Source organism: Bidens hawaiensis, unplaced genomic scaffold (genome assembly GCF_021521415.1).
Source record: "Bidens hawaiensis isolate Kalapana, Puna unplaced genomic scaffold, B.hawaiensis_p1.1 tig00001179_1, whole genome shotgun sequence".
Lineage (NCBI taxonomy): Eukaryota > Viridiplantae > Streptophyta > Magnoliopsida > Asterales > Asteraceae > Bidens > Bidens hawaiensis.
Genome location: NW_027491068.1, coordinates 3447091 through 3453566, shown reverse-complemented (window position 1 = coordinate 3453566; position 6476 = coordinate 3447091). Strand labels below are relative to the sequence as shown.

The 6476-nt window shown below is 35.6% G+C and overlaps 1 pseudogene; it reads right to left on the bottom strand.

Annotated features, from left to right (window-relative positions):
* Positions 1–202: 202 nt before the first annotated feature.
* LOC143562202 (cyclin-dependent kinase B1-1-like) lies at positions 203–5620 on the bottom strand (annotated as a pseudogene).
* Between the last annotated feature and the right edge of the window lie 856 nt (positions 5621–6476).

Sequence of the window (6476 nt, the reverse complement as noted above, 5' to 3'; positions counted from 1 at the left end):
TCACATGTAAACTGACAAAATGGAACAAAACATGAAAATATCATCAATAGAAGTCAAGCAGCAAAATACAGCTTCACATCATAGGCGCCTGCTTCTTCTAGTCATAGTTGCCTACGATAAATGAAGTGCCATTCATTATACAGTAAAATGATTATCAAAATTGATATATCGTGAAACTCAACACCTCAAAAATGTCACATACCTATTCATCTGGAAAAAGAAAGGTGCGAAGCAAAGCTTCACACTCCTTCACCTTTTCCTAAAAAACCAAAACAATAATCAGAGTATGATATCAGCAACTAAACAATGAATATATTGAAAAAAATGTTAAACCTTATTTGTTAAGCGGTTGACAGCTATAACAGTGTAACTTCGACGAATGTCGCACAGCAAAAAAACTAAGGCTGCAGCAATGTCATGTGCCTGAAACTGAAGAAAGCGTGTCTCTACCAACCACAGAAATATAAGAGTTGGTAACAAAAGCATTATATTACAAACTGTTATAAAGATAATTACCTGAAAGTACACGTCGGATCAAAGAATCTGCAAACCTTTTGGCTTTCATCCCATCTGTTTCAACATTTAAACTTGAAGTATCACTCAAATAAGAATCGCCAGAAGATGCAGCAGCACCCTCAACTGAATCATCCTCCGAAAGGTCCCCTTCAGGGATATGCTGTCTAATTTTGTTATAAGCAAATCTAAGTTGTAAAAACTCTTTCAAATAGTAGAAAAGAGTATGCAAAGTTGCCGGATATAAATTCCAATTCAACATTTTAGCAAGAACAATTTCATAGTGATTCCAATCCTGCGGAAGCGAACCAAAAAGCTCTAACTCCGAGAAACATATTTTGCACTTTTGAACGACTTTTAATGCTGCTCTGTAGCAAACTGTAGCCCACAGATTAACAGATTCAGGTGTCTCCAATTCAGATTGATTGAGCATTAATAAAAGTATATCGATGTAGTACATGGCAGTAGAACATGTGAAAGAATCAAACACTTGATCATTAGAGATCTGTTAACAAAAGACCCAAATTAGTTATATGTCAATAAAAATAGATATCATAAACTTCTAACATATCTCACCGATCGAATTTTTGCAAATAAAAGTGCCCGGGTATCTGCAAATTTGGATTGATTAAGTACTTGCTCATACGACGGGGATTCCAATGACATATTAACAAGCAGCTTATAAGCAATTTCAAAATTGCCACAGGTGTCTTCCTGGCTGAGCACTTCAGCAGATGTATTATCATCTGTAAAAGATAAGAAATATTATACAAATAATAAATCAAGAAAGCAGTGGAATTTTAATGAACTATGTCTAATAATTATACTGACTAGCAAAATAGCAATGGTTCAAAACAGCTTTGGCTGAAATCCTTTCTGCAGGGTTATACTTCAACATTTTCTGGAAAAATAAATAAATAAATAAATAAATCACTCATCGGCACTTAATAGAATCAAACGTTTACTCAAAAGGCAAAAGGCAGAGTCATCCTTATACCGATAAAAGATCAACACCATTAGGTCCGAGTAAAGGAACACCATTTGTCAAATTTTGAGGTTCACACTGAGGATATTCATTCCCCCAAGCCCTTAGGCGGTTGGTAACCTCTGGCCACTCCTCCTCAGTAGGTGTACCAAACAAATATTGAATATCAGTCAACAGCAAATAAATACTTAGGACTAGAATTCACAATATCAACAGGTCTAGTTAATAGTGTATCACCAATAAAGACAGACCATGGCCAAATACTAGTCGTTTTAAGTTAATGACATACCTGAATATACGACCCAATTGCTGAATCTCACTACCACCAGGAAACAAAGGCTGCCCTGTTGACATTTCAGCTGTCCAAAATTATAAACCAAATTAGTAACACTACATAATAATAACAAAACCACATCTGAATATCAATATATTATGCAACATCAATATAGTAATTATACAAATCAGGAAATCTACCTCTACCTATTCTAATAAAGGAAAATAATTGTGACACGTGTCATCGACTCAATCCTTCTCGCTAATGAATTCCCGCTCATTCTATCAACTGGGTCTTTTATGACCCATAACCCTACCTTGTTATCTTTATAAACACTTCTCTTTTATGTGAAACCCTAATCACCTAATTTTTTGTCCATCTCTCGTCTCTTTCTATCGGCCGGTCATCGATTTTTATAATCTGTCGATTGCTCATCAACAGGGCAAACAGTAGCAAGAACGCATGGTGATTGTTCACATGCCGTCACCGTCCCATGATTTACAAGTATGTATAAATTTTCCTTTTTATATAGTTAGTTGTATGAGAGAAATGGAGGGATTTAAGTGACACCACCGTACCATCTCTTATGTTAAATAATTTTGTTTTCATATTTTTATGTCCACTAAATATCAAAACTTTATATGAAATCTGAAGAGAATAGGGTTTTTACAACAAACTGATTGGTAAAGCTATTTGTTTGCTTAATCATGTTGGTGTATTCTATTTGCCATTGTTACAAACATCAAACTCATTACGGCTTCTATTTTGATTAGTGATTATTTTGTCATAGATTAACATCTTATAGGGATTAGACCAATGTAATAAGCTCTCAACTAAAATAAATCATTATTTATGTTTCAAAAATAATAATTATAAACTATGGTTCTACAATGATCTATTTGGAATCAGGTGTGGATGAGACATTAAAAAAATTGCTACAAACACAGTACAATACATTTGGTAGAGAAGGGTAAAAATGGAATTATCTCGGTCAATGGTTCAGTCACTGATAGAACCCGGAAACTTAAACAAGAAATTAAAGGATAGTTGACCCGATTCGAGATGGGCTAGTCTCCGGTTAGCCGATTCGAGATGGCAATTCTCCAAATACAAGGTTAATAAACCCTAATAGTTTTATATCATAAACATGGATATCCATAAACTAAAGCATGAACACTTATATAGACCTAATTGTAGTAATTATTGAAATGGTTACTTAGACCTTTCGACTTCCTTTAGCTCTTCATCTTCCTTGAACCCTTCAGCACCCTTGGATCCGAACGGGTTCGTATCAGTCACATTGCAGGTATAATTGGTGCATGAGATAAGTTGAAGATTTGGTATTCATAACTGTTTTTGTGAATGCTACAGATTGCAGCTTTGATTTGCAACTGATTGTTGATTTGTGAGGTGAACTTTTTTGGTTTCAGATCAGAAATTAGTTGATAACTGATCTCAGTTTAGTTTCAAGTTAATTCAGGTTATTTGTTGCTGTGTACAGGGTGTTTTGGTTAATCTGAATTAGTTTTCGAGTTGCATTTTGTGTGAACTGCGAATCGGATTGTGTGTGAAATGATTACAGGTCAAGTTTGTTGCAGAATTAGTTAAAAGAGGCTGTGAAATGAGTTAAAAGTGCGAATTTCTAATTTTCTATAGAGAACATTGATGGTATTTTCAGTTTTGTTCACTAACTGGTTACACTCTAGGTTGTATTGTAGGTTCGCATTAGTTTTGGAAATCAGATTCATTCATTTACTGGATATTTGTTTGCAAAAGAGTCATCATTGTGATTCTGGTTTATGTTCTTTTCTTTGGGTTATAGTTGGTCGCGAGGTATACATTGGGCATAAGCTTTTGATTCAAGTTTTAAGAAGAAAAGATGCAGGTCGGGTCATATTATGGCATTTAAGGGCTGCAGTGTTTGGACAACAACTACAGGTTAAGCTTGTCCGTGTACGAGCTATTTGTAGCAGATTTGCGAAGGGTATTTTTGGTGTTACAACAGAACGATAATGAGTAAAAGTTCAAACGGATCAGTTATGGATCTACGGATTGCAAACGGGTCATGTTCTTGACTCACTTACAGGCTGCATATCAGAAATCAGTAGGTTTTGTCGTGTTATCTTATCAATTTTTCTTGGGTCAAATTCTATTACGGAATGGATTTCGATCCAGGGGCAAAATTAATATCTATCAAAGTTTGGGTAACGTATGAACCGCTACTATTGGTCATCTGATAATTGTTTGTAAACGGGTTATGTTGATAGAACGGATGTTACATTATTGAAGACACGACTATTTAACTAGAAAACATTTGACATCCCTTAGAATATAGTAAGGTTAATTTATCCGCAATGTATATTGAAATAAAGTTTGTAAGACCGATAAATAATATTTTGGTAATAGTAACCTTTATACTTATTTAAGACTGAATGCAATTAAATAATCATTACTTTTAAAATGAAAATACTGTTTATACATTTATTATTAATAAACAATCATACGACACAACCTAAAACTACTAATATTGGATCATCATCATCATCATCATCATCGTACTCAGTATATCCCACCAATAGCAATGCTATGGTAGGGTCTGAGGAGGGTAAGATGTAGACAGCCTTACCTCTATCCCATAGGGATAGAGAGGCTGCTTCCGGTGAGACCCCCGGCTCGATAGTAGTTTTGAATCAAGCCTTGGACATAAGACACATAACACTCAATCATCGGGACACCGGCTGATTGGTGCATGTGCCCTTGTCTTTCGGCTATCAACGCCACCACATGATGCCTGATTAACCTTCCGCCACTTTTAACGTTATTTTCACGTGATTAGTAAAATAACGTCAAAATTAGTGCAATTTTACTTTTGCCCACCCAAGGGTTCACACATATATACATTATATGTGCGCACCGCAAGCAGGGCGTAAAACTACTAATATTGGATAAAGATGAAAAACTATCCACACAACTGCAAATGCTATGTACAAAGAGATTTTTGTAAATTTTTAAATTGTAAACGTAAAACTTCTTTATACGTTGTATAGGTGAAAGTATCAATACTATCCATTTTTTACATACATTATGTAATTATTATTTAAATTAAAATCTTCTTTTTTTTATTTGAGTAATCTCGTGTAATACACGGGTTCTAAAGCTAGTATATTATATATCTTAACAATAAGATGTCAAATTAGAGAATTAGCAATACTAACCAAAAATGCAACCAACCGCCCACATATCAACGCCAGTGAACTTAGCAACTGATCCCAACAACATCTCGGGAGCTCTGTACCATAGCGTAACAATCTACAAAATAAAAATAGGCATTATAATATAATTCTGCCAAAACTATTAACATCAAATAAAAATAGAAAGAAGATAAAACCTCATCGGTATAGGGTGTGTCCGGAAGAGTAAAGGCTCTCCCGAGACCAAGATCAGCTATCTCGAGTGTCACAGTCCCCTCGTTTTCTTCGATCAACAGGTTTTCCGGTTTCAAATTGCGATGAAGAACTCCGAGGCTGTGACAATAAGCGACGACTTGACACAAGGATTTTGGTTCGGCACCGATGTGTATCTTCAAATTTGTGTCGATGTACTCCATTACGATGTAAACGTAATTATCATCATGTTCAACGTCAAGAAGACGAAGCGAGAGACCGGAGCTATTGAGCAGTTTAAGTAATCCGATTTCTCGGAGTGCGGTCGCAGGGATGCCGTCTTCATCATCGCATTGAATCCTCTTTACTGCTACAATTGCACCGGTTTTTGTGTTCTTCGCTTTGTATACGATTCCTTGCGAGCCCTTCGTCAATATACTCTAACTTTTGGTATTTTTGATCCATAATAATCCGTGAATGAAGTTGAAATTGAAGAAATGAACAATAATCGTTGAATAGAAGTTGAAATTGAAGAAATGAAACAGAGATCGATTGGGGGAAATGATGAATTATCCGGTGAGCGTCGGATAATTCAAATCAACGGCGAGCTAGAACTGAAGGATTTCGTCGCTTCGTTGCTTCAAACAGAACGGCAGTGGTTTAATACTATGTTTTGACTTGTTATTTTTATTATTATTTATTTTAAATTTAATTATATTAAAATATATTAATAATAAAGTTATTTAATATATTTTCCATTTAAACCACCCAAATCAAGTAATTGAACGTTTAAAAGCTCTTTTGGCCCGTTCTATTCTATTCATGTAAGTTCGAGTTCTTGCAGCTTGTGCGGCGAGGGCTATGAAACATCCGGCCACCTCCTTATTTCATGTTTTCTTGCAACCTCGGTTTGGAACGCGATAAGTGCATGGTGTCGTATTCTCCCGATTTATGCATTTTCTGTTCGGGATTTACTCACTCTACATCTTTCGACACCGCTTGATAATAAAAAGAGAAAGGTCTTGTTCGGAATTATTTTAACGACTTGTTGGTGCATCTGGAAGGCGAGGAATTATGCGCTTGTTTAGATGTACTTCTTGGGACCATTTTGGAAAACCGTGAAGATAAATGTTTCTGGTGTCTTGAAAGTGATGGAAGCTTCTTTACCAAGTCAGGGAGGCATTTACGTAAAACGATTAGTACTGTGCAGCCTGCTTTGGTCATGGATTGGAATAGGTGGGTCCCTCTAAATGTTTAACATATTCGGTGGAAGACGGAAATAGGAAGAATTGCTGTCACGGGTACCCTATACAAAAGAAAT